We start from the raw sequence: 17,398 nt of genomic DNA, 5'->3' as shown, positions 1-17,398 counted from the left end.
TGAGAAGTGGCAGATGGAGTTTAATGCAGATAAACGCGAGGGGCTGCATTTTGGGAAAGCAAATTTTAGCAGGACTTATACACTTAATGATAAGGTCCTAGGGAGTGTTGCTGAACAAAGAGACCTTGGAGTGCAGGTTCATAGCTCCGAGAAAGTGGAGTCGCAGGTAGTGAAGGCGGTGTTTGGTATGCTTTCCTTTATCGGTCAGAGTATTGAATACAGGAGTTGAGAGGTCATGTTGCGGCTGTACAGGACATTGGTTAGGCCTCTGTTGGAATATTGTGTGCAATTCTGGTCTCCTTCCTATCGGAAAGATGTTGTGAAACTTGAATGGGTTCAGAAAAGTTTACAAGGACGTTACCAGGGTTGGAGGATTTGAGCTATAGGAAGAGGCTGAACAGGCTGGGACTGTTTTCCTTGGAGCGTCGGAGGCTGAGGGGTGACCTTATAGGAGGTTTACAAAATTATGAGGGGCATGGATAGGATAAATAGACAGTCTTTTCCCTGGGATCGGGGAGTCCAGATCTAGAGGGCATAGGTTTAGGGCGAGTCGGGAAAGATATAAAAAGAGACCAGAGGGGCAACTTTTTCACGCAGAGGGTGGTACATGTATGGAATGAGCTGCCAGAGGATGTGGTGGAGGCTGGTATAATTGCAACATTTAAGAGGCATTTGAATGGATATACGAATAGGAAGGGTTTGGAGGGATATGGCTGGGTGCTGGCAGGTGGGACTAGATTGAGTTGGGATATCTGGTTGGCGTGGAGAGGTTGGACCGAATGGTCTGTTTCCATGCTGTACATCTCTATGACTTTATAATGTTCTCTCTTTTAAAAAAATTGTAGAATCTCTACAATGTGGAACCAGGCCATTTGGCTCATCGTGTTTACTTTTACCCTCTGAAGATCAACTCACCCAGATACCCTGTCCTCGAACCCTGTATTTCCCCAAGGCTCATCCTCCTAGCCTGCACATCCCTGGATGCTATGAACAATTTAATATGGCCAATCCACCTAACCTGCACATCTTTGGACTGTGGGAGGAAACACCAGGAGATTGACTGCCTCTGTGGAGTTTGCACAGCCAGCCAGTCAGGCATTGGAGGTTAGAATCGAACCTGGGTCCCTGGCACTAACCACTGAGCCACCATGCTAGCCCACTATTAGTTCAGATGGACAAAGTTCAAAGCAGCACTGTCCACTGACTTAAAAGGTTGATAGCCAAATAGTAACCTGAACAATATGAGCAATGAGGGGGATCTAAAAGACACTTGGGCACATTCTACTTGAACTATTTCATGTCTATTTCATGTTTAGTTACGAAGAATATTCTTTCTTGAACTGCACATGTGCACAACCACACAGCAATCCAAACAATGCAGTGCAACAAATCAAGTACATACGAAGAACAAAAAGTAGGAAGCACTGGCCATGGGGAAGCTGGGTTTTCGTTTTATAGGCATAGTGTTTTACAGCACAGAAACAGACTGTCCAGTCCAACAGCTCCATGCTACCAGGTTTCCCAAATTAAACTCGTTCTATTTGGCCCATATCCAACTGTACCTTTCCAATTAGTGAAGCTGTCCAAATGTTAAATTTTGTAACTGTACCTGCATCTTGCAATTCTCTGGCAGCTCATTCCATAGATAGGATACCCTCTAGGAAAAAGTTGCCCCTCAGGTCTTTTTTAAGCATCCTTTACCTCTCACCTTAAATCTATGCTCTCTAGTTTTGAACTCCCCTACCCGAGGGAAAAGATCTTTAGTATTCACCTTAAACTCTGCCCCTCATGATATTATAAGTCACCCCTCAAGCTCCTACACTCCAGGGGAATAAAGTAACAGCCTATCCAACCTTTCCTTACAACTCCAACCAAGGAAGATTCTTGCCAATATTCTGTTGCCTTTCCAATTTGATGTCCTTCTAATCAAAGGCTTACCAATGTCTTGTAAAGCCACAACATCATGTCCCAAATCCTATACTCAATGCTCTGAGCAATGAAGGTAAGCATTCCAAAAAACATCTTCACCATTCCGTTTACATGTGACACTACTTTCAATCCGTACATCAAACCCCAGTTCTCTGTTCATCTCCACTGTGCCCTACTATTAACTATGTAAGTCCTGCCCTGATTTGTCTTATCAATAATTGCATTTATCTAAATTAAACTCTATCCGCCACTTCTCAGCCTATTGGCCTAATGTTACAAAGTCAAAAGTATATATGGTCACTTTAAGATAGAAAGTGCTTCTCTGAATTTAAAGTACAGCTGCAGCTGCCAGCTAAAGGTTCCAAATATTACAATTGATCGTTAAATGGATACCTGAGTTTTTGTTGCTGTTTTGACAACAATTCGAATTTAATCAATTAGCTTAAAACTATGCCCAGGATACCAGAAATCAATGGAATTTGAATTTTATTGTTCTGGCACCCGGAAACCAATCAAATTATAAGAATCTAATGTGTAAGAGGGTAAATAAGCCTTTAATTTGAAAATTAGAGGGAGAGCAACTGACCATCTAATATCTTGCTCTCAGAGAAATTAGAAAACACTCTCTATCAAAGGTTTCTTTTCATGTGAAACAAACACACAGCAAAACAAAAAAGAAGACAATCAATCAGGGAGATCAGCAGCCAGAAGAGTGAAAGCCATCGAAAACGGCTGAAACTATGTGGTCTTGAGATTAAGTTAATGTAATGTTTAATAAGTGAGTTATTATAATAGCATATTATTTTATAGAGTTGGAGTCAGACAGTAAGTAATTAAGAAAAGGGGTGTTTGGATCTGTGACTAGCTTCTGTTTCATGTTCACTATTAGAGTCAGAAAAAATTAATTGTTATTTTTCTTTAAGTCGTGGTATTTAGGAGTTCTGTCACTCACTCATTTTAACTGATCACAAGGAGAGGCGAGCTGTTCTGAGTGTTTGGTTTTAATTAACCGAGTTCAGCCTCAGCATCCCAACAGAATCTTCCTCACTGTCCACTACACTACCAATTTTGGTGTCATCCACAAATTTACTAACCTTGCTTCCGATATTCTCAGCCAAATTTATGTCAGTGACAACAGATTTGCAAGCATAGAGATGATAACAGATGTCTTCAAAATTGTAAGCAGATTGGTTAACATAAAAAATGTATTCCCATTGCCTAAATGCAAAAAAAGTGAAATAAGGAAAAATGGATAGGTTGGAAATTTGAAAGAAGTGCAAACAATTAGAAAAAAAAGTTTGAAGCATAATGTATAAGTGTTGCCAAAAGGAAAGTATTTTTAAAAAGATGATTTTAGAAGTGACTAATGAAAGAGCAATTGTTGGAGCTAAATGGACAGTTTGAGAAAGCATGAAAACATGCCAAATACACATAGGATGTTAAAAAGTCAGAAGTTTAAATATCAGCATCAGCAGCTTTGAACAGGTGTGAAAACAATTATTTAGAGCAGCACACCACCCACGGCAGTTACTGTCACTTGCCATTTTAACTTTTCCATCCCACTCCCACTATGCCTTTTCTGTCCTCTGCCTCCTACACTATTCCAATGAAGCTCATCTTTCAATTAGATACTACAACTTCCGAGGCAACACCAAGTTCAATAACTTGAGATCATTTTTTCAGCCAGTGACTGCTGGTAATGGTTCTGCTGCTACTGTTCAAAGCTCCTCTTGGCCCTTCCTTTATTTCTTCACTTGTCCCCTTTAACAGTCCCTTCTTCCTTGCATCATCACCCTATCTTCCACCATAGCAAAGACCTTTCCTTCTGTTTTTCTGACAGAGGTCATTGACCGAAAGCATTAACTCAGGACTCTTCTGTGCCTCTCTGTTCTGGCAAGTATTTGTGGCAAAAAAAAACTGCAGATGCTAGAAATCAGAAACAGAATTTGCAAGAAAAACTGAGCAAGTCTGTCAGCTTCGGTTAAGTGAAAACAGAATTAATGTTTTGGGTCCAGTGACCCTTCTTCTATTTGAGGCACTTTGTATAGGACAATATGAACAGAATTTGAGACTCTGGTCTCAAAATATGATAAATAATATTATGATGCATAATTTCAAATTACACAGAATTATAGAATCTTAAAACATTTTAAGGTTAATAAAGAGAACCAACTCAATTTACAAGTTAATCATCTTTATATGCTTATTGAACTGAAAGCAAAATGAATCTCATAACCACTCTTACTTTGAAATTGGATAAAAATTCCTGTAAAGACTACGGAGAATTGTGCAGTAGACAGTGATGGCCGTGACTCAGCTTTTGAAACAAATCAACTTTAAAATCAATACAAGTTTGAAGGAGCAAATGCAAATAAAATATTGTAGCTGAATTCAAATGCTTTGTATTTGTACACTTAAAAATGCACAATAATGGTCAAATGCGTTGTCATGCAGACCTTGATTCCTTTACAATTAACCATTTATCAACATTCAAATTTTGTTTACATGAGTTTAAAGGACCAAATTCTCCTCAGGCCTATGGTCACTTGTAATCTTTAAGTATTAGTGGAATTATGCCAAGTTCAATCAATCCAAAATCATGTGACCTTCAAAACAAACGAGAAAATAACTGCTCAATACAAGCAACAACTTTAGAAGATAATTAAACAACTTAATGAATGATCTGAAATGTACATTCAATCAAAAAAAGTGCAAATAGTATTAGAAATTCAAAACCAAAATAAAAAGCACAACTTATTTATGCCCTGTACAAAGTTAAATTGTCCAAGTTCAATTTTAAAAAAAAATTGTTCTCAGGAGTATTAATCTGGGGAAATGTAAAGTAATTGGAAAGGGAGGGTCAGTGTGGACTGGATGGACCAGATGGTCTGTTTCCACACTGTAGAGATTCTATGATCTATGTCAGCTTCACAAACAAAGCCAGCATTTATTGTCCAGCTCGCATGGTCCTTAAACTAAATGTTTTACCTGCGAGGTAATTTTTGAGTCAGAGTCAGTCAATCATATAGCTGTAGTCATAAACTCATACACCAGACTAAGTATGATCAACAGTTCTTTCTGTGAAGGACACGACAAAAACAAATTTCTTTACATAAATAAGATAGGTGCATGATCATCATTATTCATACAAACTTTTTATTACAAACTTATTAATTGAATTTAAAATCCCTGAGCTGCACGGATGGGATTTTAAATCATATCTCTGGAGCATTTGGTTGGGCCTGCAGATAGTTAAGCTGGAAACATTCAACAATGCTTCAGTCACCCCTTTTTAAAACTGTAGCTGCATCTTCTGAAGAACTATTTACATTGTAAAAGTTTACAATGTTTTACTGAATTACATTGAACAAAAATAGCAACCTCAAAGTGTCTCTAATAGTTCCATTTTGGTTTTTCAATTTCCTATTTCCACCAAGTAAAATAAGACACATAAGAATCACAGCAAACCCATAAGAAAGCTGCCAGCATAGTTATCTGTCCAGTTGAGTCACTGCTTGTAGAATCATTAATAACCCCACAGAAATACAAACATGCATTTTGCATGAATTATCATTCACAAAAATTGTTATTTTACTTCCTCAGTCACATTTCACTTTAGAACATAAACACAATATCCTCAATGGTAGCAGTTATGTCAATCTCCCATTTACTGATATGTTTGGCTTTCATTGAAAGAACGTAGTACAATGTTTTGTAAAATTTCAACTTAACCTCATTGTTATACACAATTACAGACACCTGCCAAAATTATCAACGAAATTATATTTTGTCTTGATTTCTAGTTATTAATATCTTCTTAATGCAGTCAAAATTACCAAATCCTTATACTCTTATTTTGATCACAGGTTAAGTGGATTAGAGTAAAAAAGAAAATCCACCCCAATACCATCAATACTTGCATAGCATAAGGCTGTGAGAAGAGGTAAAATATAAAATGACTCCACCAAGAGTTCTGCAAATGCTAAGCGATCCAGAACACATTTCTGCAAAACTACTCGACCTATGCTTACTCAGAGTAACCAAGAGAAAGATAAATATGAATAATCTTGGAACATGGGAGAATCATAAACTCCATCTGGTGGCAAGTATGGGAGGTGGGAACAGCATTTAATCAGGTGGAATGATCGTGTGTCTTAATTTCACAGCGTTCCTGCCTCTTCCAAAAGAAGTACTGGGTGGCAAGATCCACAATCAACCTCCCTGCCCGACAGCCAGAAGTTCTTAAGTTGCCAGTTGAGAACAACTGAAGAGCTTCATCCTACCACTATTGGTAATTACCTTGTTACAAGTAGAACAGATACAGTGCTGATCTACTCACTGTGAGAAGGATCCTGCCCACCCACTGTACCACTCTCCTTCCAACCTATGGCCTGTAAATTCCCCATATTACTTACATGTGGCTTGTGGCTTGTGGCAGGGCTCTGGTGCATGTAGAAGGTCCTATAACACAATTCTGAAAAGAAACCGAATTGTCTCGGTTGTCCTCGATAGTACTTAAACCTCAAATCAATATTATCACATCACATTGCAGGTTGTGAGATCAGGCCAAGTGCAAACTGGTTGCTCTATTTCCTATATTATAATAGTGATTGCATTTCAAAAAACATTTCATTGGCTGTAAAATACTTCATGATGTTCCAAGGTTGTAAAAGTCACTGAATAAATGCAAATCCTTTTTCCTTCGAATCGATCTTGCATGTTCAGTATTATACTTCACTTACTTCTGCTTTAAACTCCTCCAACATGTTTGTTTCAGTAGTTAAGCTTTAGGAAATTCAATTTAACACTTCAAAGTCAGACTCCTTTGAACCAGAGGGAGTCAAAAAAATTACCCTGACCAGCAAAGTGTGCAATTCTCAGCTCTATTACCTCAGCGTTACTGCATTCTCCTATAATAATCGCCTAATAAAGCTGCACAATTTCACAAAATAGGCAAGGATTTTCTAAACAAAAAAATTGCAAAACAAGTTAATTCTAAGAACCAAAATATTATGGAAGATCTTGGAAACAAAAAGTAAGTAGATTGATATGTCTTGAATTCCTGCAAATAAAACAATGTCACATCTTGCAAGGTATGATCTTTTATGTTAGATTCAAACATACCTATATAATAATAAAACAAGCACTGGGGAGATGACTTGATGTGTTCTAACATCTTTAGTATTCAACATCAACTTCATTTTTGTCTGGACACAAAACTGCTGTACCAAATAGAAGACATGTTTGCAATAGAATACAAGAAAATGTAATAGATCTTAATTATAATTTTTAATCTGTTAATCTTGGTTTTAATTGTATATTTAATTGATACAATTACTGCATCAATTTGTTTTATTACCAATGCTTTTATCATCTGAAACAAAACAGCCCAGCATAAAAAAGGTTGACAGTTTTGTTTATTTTCAGCTCAGGTAACAATCATTTGAAAAAAAATCCCATTTGCACATCAGGAATAAATTCAGGACTGCAGCATAAAAAAGGTACAAAAAAAAAGAAACAATTTTAAAAAGGGAGTGAAAAAAATCTACCTGCGTTCAATATGTTAGTCCCCTCTCTTGCCTTCCATTTCCTGCTATATAAATCTTTAATTGAATATTCCTTTTTACAAAAATTGCTCGACTGATTTAATCCACATTTTCAAACTATGAAATTGCAAAAAAAATGTAATGCTCACTCTATTATTAAGGCAGCATGTATTAGTGCTTGGAAGTGATTGGGTTTTTATTTGAAATTGGAGGATATTTACTGGCTAAGATCCTTTGATCTCAAACCCAAATTTTAAATATTGATCACTTTATGCTGAAACAGCCAAGTTTCTTACACAATAATACTCTGAATGAATACAGTGTATGTGGGTATGCAGTTGTTGCATCAACTTGATGGTGCCTGGATAATTAGCTCAGATGCATGACTTGAATATTCAACAGTGTGGTCTTCCTGCATTATTATAATTTAAATAAAGCCATTAATACTTGCCAAGTGCTTATCCTCCCTCAACCAAGCAACAGAAAATAAACTTAAATAACATGGATACAGAAGTTTTATAAAATGTAGTGGATTGATTCAAGTATTTTGAGGCCTTAAATTTTACTTGTACAAAACTGGGTGAAAGTGAAAAACCTCAGGACCAAGTCTGAGGACTGATGGCTTTAAAAAGTAAGGTCTCATACACTTTGGCACCAACATACATTTTACAGTGAGGAAGCAGAACCCAAGCACTGCTGGACTTTGTCAGTGACAGCAAACCAATGAGATTTGAGTTTCTTGACACTATTTTTGAAACCTCAATTTCTCTGCATAACTTGTGGGATTAGTACACATTAAAAAAGGTAAAGTAATTGATGTGTTAATTACACACTACTTTTTGCTTAATTCCAGTAATTGTGCCCTCAGATTAAGAATGCCAATGAATTCCAAGACAAAAAAATACTGCAGATTGATTCACTCAATTCAGTATTTGGATAAAATTAATAATACCTTTTTGCATCTAAAATCACTTAGATAGTGAAGTCATTCTCAGGAATACCAAACCAGCATTCTGAATTCTCTGGCATTATAGATTAGAATAGCACAGAAGCCTGATCACTTCAGCTTTCAAAACGTCTTTGATACTGGCACCTGACAAGCAACCCCTCTAGATATAATCATGTGGATTAATTGGCTATTGTCAGTTGCATATTAATTGTGATTAATTTCTTAAGGTTTATGGGTATTACATGCAAATTAACTTGTATCCTTATCAGCAAGAACAAACTGATGTGGTGGTTCTGTTAGACTGTGCCTGCTTGTAAACTTTATCTCAAATAAATAAATACTTGCTAAAGTATGTAAAAATTGGCTGCAGAGCTATTCTTCACTGCCAAACGTTTTGGAATTAAAACAATCTTTGGTTCCAAAACTTTTTGGTCTTTCTGGTCAGTGCAACAAGTTTTCCTTAATGCAATGTCGTAGTTTAGAATCTTGCAATGTCATAATCTAAGTGCTGAAGGGTGAAGGGCAACCACTACAGAGGCACAATGGGGAGCGGTTGCTGTCAAAAGCTTTACAGTCATATAGTACTGTATATAGAGGGGCTGAAAAATGCAGAACCCCTTGGGCTATATGCCTCACAGAGAATTTACATTGAATCAAGAGCAATGAAAACATATAGAGACACCACATCGGGGAACATGGTTTATAACAAAAAAAAAATTACTAGTCTTCTGATATTTTCCAAGTTGAGATGTTATGCCCTTAGGCTGTATCCCTGATCTGGAATGTATTTTGTAAACATTGAGATCATTACAATTATATTGAGTGGAACATACTGTATGAGGACAAGGTGAATTACATTGCAAATTCTGTAATAATCAAGTCAAAATGTTTGCAATACATATTTACTCAAATCTGTAAAAAATAACTTTGGAAAGAAATGTTTGCTGTAAACAGTTGACTAAGAAAAAAGGATGAAAATAATAATAAAAAATAAACTAAACCCAATGTGAATATTTGGAAAATGGCAGAAAGTGAGGGGACATTGTAAACAAATGATTACCCTGCATTCGTTCTTGAGAGAGTGTGGACTATATCAGCCATGCAAGGTGGAAATGAATATGTAGAGAAGGTGCACCCAGATAAGCACTTAGGAACTGCACAAGGCAGCCCTAGCCTAGCAGTTTCCAAAGTCATGGTAATAAGGAAATTTGGCACCCAGCGTCATTGACAGGGACTTGGATGTCCTGCTGGATGGAGCAGTGCACACACTAGATATCCACTTTTCCCAGGGCAAGCAATGGAGGCCACAACACTAGACTGACTATCTCAGCCTGACCAAGGTTACAATTCGATTCAGTGCAGTTTCAGCCATCTGGAGTGGTGCAAAGCAGTGTAGAAAAAAGGTCAATAACCCTCAACTTCTGTCACCATAAGTACCACCATCTTCTCTCCAATATTTCACATTCACTCTGCGACTGCACCTACCTTCCACCAAGGCTCATGCTAGACTTCTCTCCTGAATGCCTGCAACATCTTTGCTCACTTGCTGTCATCTACTCCAACCCCAGCTTCATTTACTCTGCATGCCTTCTGCACTAACTATTCAGTTGTTTGGGATACCTCCCCACCTGCACCAAAAGTAACACTTGTATCTTCTTTAATACCTGCCTGTCTCTCATTCCACTACAAAAAAAGGTAAGAGGAGTCAAGATGGATGGCTTTGTGCATGATATTCTGTTCCTTACCCCTTAAGTGGAGAACATCTGGACTCTGACTGTTCTCAGCAACTGACTGATGGCATGCAAAATCCTCGATTGATATATCGGAAGCAGCTATCGAATTTCTGCAGGGGGAGCCCACAATGAACGCTGTATCCTTTGACCAGAGTGGGGCTTCCTGACAACCGTGACAAGCTTCCTAGCTTGTAGGCCTAGTATCTCTCACCAAGGGGGCAAAGTGTAAAATGGCAAGGCAACGCTATGCAAGGCAAGGATGTTGTGAGCATCTACGCAGGCTTAGTATAGGAGCATTATGACAACAAGTGAATAGGGTGGAGATTCAGTCAGTCGATGAGCTGAGTGAACGCCCCTGACCACGCACTGTGACCTTGTAATAGCATTATGATTGTTACTGATGGAGCTGAGGTGTAGCAATGAAATATATAAGCATACTGTAAGTAGACTAGAGGTGAGCCACAAAGGTGCTTAGAGTCTGGCACATGCTAGATGCCAACATATGTTGACCAAGGGTGCATGTTGTCAGTACCCATTTAGCAGAGCCTGAGAATGTTGTTTGGTGCTGAGCAAAATGGAGACTTTTCGCAGTCAATGGTGAGCTTGAGTCACGAGCATCTGCTCTAACATCCATGTTGAAAATTCTCAATATTTAGTTTGTTTGGCACGTTTGCAAGCAAGAAAGCTGAATATCAATGAAGCAAGTTGTACTGTTAATAAGGTGTTTAACAAGCAATAATCCTGTTAATTGGCAACTTGCTGCTGCTTAGCAAGAAAATGCACCTGTCATTTGGCAGATACATAAATGATACAGTGTTCAGGACTTCAAGATTGGCCTCTCTAGTCTTCTATCTCAAATCTCATGAGACACCACATCTTTCAGGCCCCTAAAAGTTTCCATCTGACCTCAAATGTCTCAGACATGGTGGAATCTAATCTATTCCCTACCTAAGGGTATTGTCTGAACCTACAGCACATGCACTGCTGTGGTTCAAGGCAGCAGTTCACCACCACCTTCCCAAGGGCAAGTAGGAATAGACAATAAATGCTGGCTCAGCCAGCCACACCCCACAAGTGAGTTTAAAAAAAACAACAACAGAAGGTGAAAGAATATGAAAGAATGATGGACTTCAATAGATTTACAAAATTTCTGTTGGAAATCTCTAAACCAGCACCTAAAATTAGTGGATTGTGCTAAAATGCATTTGTCTTTTATAGGACAGAGTATTAAGTACTGGAGTGGGGAGGTCATGTTGCGGCTGTACAGGACATTGATTAGGCCACTTTTGGAAGTGTGTGTGCAATTCTTGTCTCTTTCCCATCGAAAGGATGTTGTGAAACTTGAAAGGGTTCAGAAAAGATTTAAGAATGTTGCCAGGGTTGGAAGATTTAAGCTACATGGAGAAGCTGAATAGGTTGAGGCTGTTTTCCCTGGAGCATCGGAGGCTGCAGGGTGACCTGAAAGAGGTTTATAAAATCAGAGGGGCCTAGATAGGACAAATAGACAAGGCCTTTTCCCCAAGACAGGGTTTGGGGGAAAGAGTTCAGAACTGGAGGGCATAGCTTTAGGGTGAGAGGGGAAAGATTTAAAAGGAGCAACATTTTCATGCACATGGTGGTACAAGTATGGAATGAGCTGCAAGAGGAAGTGGTGGAGGCTGGTACAATTACAGCATTTAAAAGGCATCTGGATGGGAATATGAAGAGGAAGGGTTTGAAGGGATATGGGCCAAGCACTGGCAAATGGCACCAGATTAGGTTAGGATATCTGGTCAGCATGGATGAATTGGACCCAAGGGTCTGTTTTGATGCTGTACAGCTCTATGACTTTAAGTGGGTGGCTTGTATTAAGTGGAAGCCTTTGTTGTATTGGATGTTTGTTGCCTTAAAATACAAAGTTTGGGAAAACAGCTATTTGTCTAGGCTTTGTGGAACAAACTAGATATTCTGCATTGACACAAAGAAAATAAGGGGATAACAATAGACAAAAGGTGCAGGAATAGGCCATTCTGCCCTTCGAGCTAGCACCACCATTCATTATGATCATGGCTGATCATCCTCAATCAGTATCCTGTTCCTGCCTTATCCCCATAACCCTTGATTCCACTATCTTTGAGCTCTATCCAATTCTTTCTTGAAAGTATCCAGAGACTTGGCCTCCCCAGCCTTCTGGGGCAGAGCATTCCATACATCCACTACTCTCTGGGTGAAGAAGTTTCTTCTCAACTCTGTTCTAAGTTGTCTACCCCTTATTTTTAAACTGTGTCTTCTGGTTCAGGACTCACCCATCAGCGGAAACATGCTTCCTGCCTCCAGAGTGTCCAATCTTAGATTACTTATAGTGTGGAAACCGGCCCTTCAGCCCAGCAAGTCTACACCGACCCTCCGAAGAGCAACCCACCCAGATCCATTCCCCTGCACTTATCCCTTCACCTAGCACTACGGGCAATTTAACATGGCCAGTTCACCTAACCTGCACATTTTTGGACTGTGGGAGGAAACCAGAGCACCCGGAGGAAACTGACGCAGACACGGGGAGAATGTGCAAACTCCACACAGACAGTTGCCCGAGACGGGAATTGAACCCGGGTCTCTGGCGCTGAGAGGCAGCAGTGCTAACCACTGTGCCACCGTGCTGCCCAAAATCCTTAATAATCTTATACGTCTCAATCAGATCCCCTCTCAGCCTTCTAAACTCAAGCGTATACAAGCCCAGTCGCTCCAATTTTTCAGCGTAAGACAGTCCTGCCATTCCAGGAATTGACCTCGTGAACCTACGCTGCATTCCCTCAATAGCCAGAATGTCTTTCCTCAAATTTGGAGGCCAAAACTGCACACAATATTCCAGGTGCGGTCTCACCAGGGCGCTGTACAGCTGTAGAAGGACCTCTTTGCTTCTATACTCAATTCGTCTTGTTCTGAAGGCCAGCATGCTATTAGCTTTCTTCACTGCCTGCTGTACCTGCATGGTTGCTTTCATTGACTGATGTACAAGAACACCTAGATCTCGTTGTACTGCCCCTTTACCTAAATTGACTCCATTTAGGTAGTAATCTGCCTTCTTGTTCTTGCCACCAAAGTGGATAACCACACATTTATCTACATTAAACTGCATCTGCCATGCATCTGAACACTCACCTAGCCTGTCCAGGTCACCCTGTATTCTCCTAACATCGTCCTCACATTTCACCCTGCCACCCAGCTTTGTGTCATCAGAAAATTTGCTAATATTACTTTTAATAACTTCATCTATATCATTAATGTATATTGTAAAAAGCTGCAGTCTCAGCACTGATCCCTGTGGCACACCACTGGTCACTGCCTGCCATTCTGAAAGGGAGCCGTTTATCACTACTCTTTGTTTCCTGTCAGCCAACTAATTTTCAATCCATAACAACTGCCAAATTTCAAAATAATCCAGATACAAAAATGCAGGAGTTAATACAATTGCAGGATTACAATGCCAGGCTAACTCCGTGAGGGGGAAAAAACCTTTAGCATGTCTAGCTACTGCAGCAGAAACAAAACTAGCAATAAATGGACAAATGAGTTCCAGATATGGCTGTGTGATTTGAAGTATTGTAATTCAGTGAAACAAGCAAAATGAAGAGGCAGAGACAAAATTCTCAAACTGATACATGACAAAGTGAATTCTGAACATGACAATGAGGAGTCTAAACAAAGTAATCTAGTCACATAAGGATTTTGTTCTCTGATGAAGTACTTGATAATGCTTGTGTCTTAACAGCATGTGGAAGAAATTGGTTAAAAATTTCATCTTGATTCACCAACTAGAGGATTGTCAGATTATCAAATATATAAAATTAATATGCACAGTACTCAAGATGGTCTCACCAGTGCCCTGTAAAAATGAAATAAAACTTCCCTTTTTTAAAATTCAAGTCCTCTTGCAATAAGTAATAATATTCTAATAAATTTCTTCATTAGTTGCTGTACTTGTAATAGACTAGTGTTTCATGTACTAGACATCCAGATTCGATCACATCTCAGAGCTATGCAATCTCTCACCATTGTTGTGGTTCTGTTCGCCGAGCTGGGAATTTGTGTTGCAGACGTTTCGCCCCCTGTCTAGGTGACATCCTCAGTGCTTTGGAGCCTCCTGTGAAGCGCTTCTGTGATGTTTCCTCCGACATTTATAGTAATCACTATAAATGCCGGAGGAAACATCACAGAAGCACTTCACAGGAGGCTCCAAAGCACTGAGGATGTCACAGGGGACGAAACGTCTGCAACACAAATTCCCAGCTCGGCGAACAGAACCACAACGAGCACCCAAGCTACAAATCTTCTCACAAACTTTGAATCTCTCACCATTTTAGATAATAATCTCTTATCATTGAGATAAACACACTTTATTCTTTCCACATTATATCCCATTTGCACATCTTTGCTCATTCACTTAACCTATCCGTATCTCTTTGTATCCTCCTTAAGTCCTCCTCACAACTTACTTTTCTACCCTTCTTTAGGTCTTCAGCTCAAAGTCATTTCTACCAATTATAAGAATGGAAGCAGAGTATTGATGCCCATGGCACACCATTCATTACATCTTACAAACCAAAAAATGACTCATTTATGCCTAACCCCTCTCCCACCAGCCAATTTTCTACCAATGTCCCCCCTCACACCATGAATTTTCATTGAGGCAATTGTTATTAACGTGTCACCTTATCAAATGTTTCTGGAATTCTAGATGCAGTGCATCCACCAGTTTTCCCCTTAATGCACAAATCATTTATTCAAAGAACGCTAATAAAGGAGTTAAACATGATCTCCCTTTCACAAAACCATTTTGAGTCTGCCTGATTATCTTGAATCTTTATCAGTGCACTGCTATAATATCTTTATTGATAGTTCCAAACATTATCCCCTAGAGCAGATGTGTGACTAATCAGCCTGCAGTTTCCTACTTTTACACTTCGCTTCCTTTTTGAATAAAAAAGTTACTTTGCAACCTTTGCAGTCAACCTCAGGTCTGCACACAGATTGGCGGTGCTCTTGCCAGAATTGACATTTAAATTTCAGAAGTTACCACCATAAATGGACCTCAGAGGTCTGTGCAGAAGAAAATCAGCTTCCAATTTAGTGGATCAATCTTATGGATTTCACTGAAAATGCCAGGATGAATTCCTTCAGGATCTGGAAATTTGTCAGCGAAGAGTTCTCTCAATTTACTCAATACGACTTCCCTAGTAATTCCTTTTTTTAAAAAAAAAGTTCCTCTATCGCTTCGATTTCGTGGCATATATTTATTTCTAGGAAGCTACCTGCATTCTATACAAAAAAAATGCAACATAAAGGTTCAACTCATCTGCCATTTCCTTATTTTCCATTATTAATTCACCAGACACAGGGGTCCAACATCACTTTGTTAATGCTTTTCCAATATCTATAGAAACCTTTTTAGTATTCCAGTTAACTTTTTCTCATACTAAAGGATTAATAAGGAGGGAAAAATTTAGTAAGTATTTGCTGTCTTTCTAAAAATTCTGTCCAATCTAAGAATTCTGTCCAAGTAATGATGGGCTGAATATATTTTTCTTGGCTAAGTGAGTGTTGAGATATTTAGAGGGATTCTCACTGGCTATCACCAAACGTTCCTCATTAATTACTTATGCCGCTCCTGTGAGAATGAATTCTCCTCTTGTCACAATGCATTCTTGGGACAGCCATTCAGCAGATATTAGTGGGTGGCACTGTGGCACAGTGGTTAGCACTGCTGCCTCACAGCGCCAGAGACCCGGGTTCAATTCCCGCCTCAGGCGACTGACTGTGTGGAGTTTGCACATTCTCCCAGTGTCTGCGTGGGTTTCCTCCGGGTGCTCCGGTTTCCTCCCAAAGTCCAAAGATGTGCAGGGCAGGTGAACTGGCCACGCTAAATTGTCCGTAGTGTTAGATGTAGGGGAATGGGTATGGGTGGGTGCGCTTCGGCGGGTCGGTGTGGACTTGTTGGGCCGAAGGGCCTGTTTCCACACTAAGTAATCTAATCTAATATTGCCAGAAAAAAAATCAGCATCCCTGGGGATCTTACCATCTTTGAAAGATAGCTATACACCTGGATAAATGTTGGCAATTGATTTTGTTCCCCTCTGACTGTAACGGCACAGCAGGCACAAAGCCACACTACCCATGACAAATAGTTGGCATGATCTATGTTCCGTTACACATGCAACTCCATTCTCTCACCCTAGTCGCGCACTCATAATCACACCACAGTGTACCCATCCTGAACTTCATTCTCATGTAAACACCCTCTCTAATTAACTGCTACTTTGTCACCAGTGCCCAGCCACATATATTGAGTCATTGTCTCGTAGGGGTCCTACTGTTTGCCTCTATATGATGAGGAAGTCCAAACATGATGATTCACAGCTAATAGATTTGTCAGGCCTAACCAACCCTTCATGAATCCATGCTGACTTACCAAAGGTGATCAGTTGCAATTTACTTGATGATACACTCCAACAATTTCCCCACCACAGATGTTAGGCTAACTGCTAGATAACTCCCTGGTTTCGCTCAGTCACCTTTCTTAAGGAACAGAATGACATGAACAAATTTCTAATCCAGAGATATAATTCCTGAATCCAGGGAACTCTGAAAGATTAAGATTAGGGCATTGACAATGTGCTGCCCGACCTTCTTTCACACCCATGGATGAAACCCATCAGTTCCTGGGGATTTGTCAATCTTCAGTTCCACTAATTTCCCATTATTGCAGATTTACACAAGTTAATTTTGTTTAGATCCGGTCCTTCATTTTCTGTTAATTTGTTTGAGATTCTGGCAAGTTATCCTCCTTTTCTGCTTGAATTATGAAGCAAAGTAATGGTCCAGCAGATCTAACATTTCCCTATGGTCACTGTCAATACTGCCATGCACTGCCTTCAAATCTAACAAAAATGCTTATATGAAGAAATTTCTACTCTTCCTCAAAGATAGGAATTTGTAGAATAATGCTCGTGCAAAACATTTGATCTAGTTTGTTTTAAAATTTTGCTTGCCTAAAATCTAACTTTTATTTGGAGAGAGAAGGGAATATGTTAAGTGTACATAAATTGTGTTAATTACATATTAGTAGTGGGCATAAAATGGGATTTTATTTTTTTCCTCAAACAGGAACGCAGTGAAATTGTGGTGAGTTGAGAGTTACACATCTGTAACCATATGCTTATGGCTCCAGTTCATCTTCACGATCAAGCTTTCTAGATGATTAAAAA

At 39.2% G+C, this 17,398-nt stretch overlaps 1 protein-coding gene across 2 annotated transcripts in view; it reads right to left on the bottom strand.

The window, feature by feature from the left end:
- Positions 1-17,398, bottom strand: part of LOC140483808 (receptor-type tyrosine-protein phosphatase gamma-like) — a 706,675-nt gene that overhangs the window by 672,810 nt on the left and 16,467 nt on the right. The window lies entirely within an intron of this gene.

Source organism: Chiloscyllium punctatum, chromosome 12 (genome assembly GCF_047496795.1).
Source record: "Chiloscyllium punctatum isolate Juve2018m chromosome 12, sChiPun1.3, whole genome shotgun sequence".
Classification (NCBI taxonomy): domain Eukaryota; kingdom Metazoa; phylum Chordata; class Chondrichthyes; order Orectolobiformes; family Hemiscylliidae; genus Chiloscyllium; species Chiloscyllium punctatum.
Note: the sequence above shows the minus strand (reverse complement) of the source record. Positions and strands in the feature narration are given on the sequence as shown.